At 38.1% G+C, this 1,443-nt stretch overlaps 1 pseudogene; it reads right to left on the bottom strand.

Annotated features, from left to right (window-relative positions):
• Positions 1-405: 405 nt before the first annotated feature.
• On the bottom strand, positions 406-523 carry LOC113089258 (uncharacterized; annotated as a pseudogene).
• Positions 524-1,443: the final 920 nt, after the last annotated feature.

Here is a 1,443-nt window from a genome sequence, read left to right as displayed (position 1 = left end):
CACAAAGTTTAAAGCACCTGGTATTCCCAGGCAGTCTCCCATCCATGTACTACCAGGCCCAAACCTGCTAATATTCAGAGATCGGCCATTGTTTTTTGCAAAATTATTATATAATAAGTGAAAAATATCCAAAAAGTTTAAAGCACCTGGTATTTCCAGGCAGTCTCCCATCCATGTACTAACCAACCTAAACCTGCTAATATTCAGAGATCGGCATTGACTCTTTTTTTTTGCAAGATTATTATATAATTCGTGAAAAATATCCATGAAAGTTTAAAGCACCTGGTATTCCCAGGCAGTCTCCATCCATGTACTAACAAGGCCCAAACCTGCTAATATGCAGAGATCGGCCATTGACTCTATGTTTTGGCAAAATTGTTCTATACTAAGTGAAAATATCCAAAAAGCTTACAGCACCTGGTATTCCCAGGCGGTCTCCCATCCAAGTACTAACCAGGCCCAAACCTGCTTAGCTTCCGAGATCAGACGAGATAAGGCATAGCCAGGTTGTATGGCCGTAAGCGAAGACTGCTCCGAAGAGAGGGCTATTTAAAGTTCAGCCAATCTACTGGCCAGTACATTATATAAGTAGGAAAGAAAACCCAAAAGCTTAAAACGCCTGGTATTCCTAGGCGGTCTCTCATCAAGTACTAACCAGACCTAAACCTGCTAAGATTCAGAGATCTGGCATTGACTCTTTTTTTTTTTTTTTTTTTTTTTTTGCAAGATTATTATATAATTCGTGAAAAATATCCAAAAAGTTTAAAGCACCTGGTATTCCCAGGCAGTCTCCATCCATGTACTAACAAGGCCCAAACCTGCTAATATTCAGAGATCGGCCATTGACTCTTTTTTTTTTTTGCAAGATTATTATATAATTCATGAAAAATATCCACAAAGTTTAAAGCACCTGGTATTCCCAGGCAGTCTCCCATCCATGTACTAACCAGGCCCAAACCTGCTAATATTCAGAGATCGGCCATGTTTTGGCAAAATTGTTCTATACTAAGTGAAAAATTTTCCAAAAAGCTTACAGCACCTGGTATTCGAGACGGTCTCCCATCCAAGAACTAACCAGACCTAAACCTGCTAATATGCAGAGATCTTGCATTGACTCTTTTTTTTTTGCAAGATTATTTATATAATTCGTGAAAAATATCCATGAAGTTTAAAGCACCTGGTATTCCCAGGCAGTCTCCCATCCATGTACTAACAAGCCCAAACCTGCTAATATTCAGAGATCGGCCATTGACTCTTTTTTTTTGCAAGATTATTATATAATTATGAAAAATATCCACAAAGTTTTAAAGCACCTGGTATTCCCAGGCAGTCTCCCATCCATGTACTAACAAGGCCCAAACCTGCTAATATTCAGAGATCGGCTATTGACTCTTTTTTTTGCAAGATTATTATATAATTCATGAAAAATATCCAAAAAGTTTA

This window comes from Carassius auratus, unplaced genomic scaffold, assembly GCF_003368295.1.
Source record: "Carassius auratus strain Wakin unplaced genomic scaffold, ASM336829v1 scaf_tig00048966, whole genome shotgun sequence".
Lineage (NCBI taxonomy): Eukaryota > Metazoa > Chordata > Actinopteri > Cypriniformes > Cyprinidae > Carassius > Carassius auratus.
Note: the sequence above shows the minus strand (reverse complement) of the source record. Positions and strands in the feature narration are given on the sequence as shown.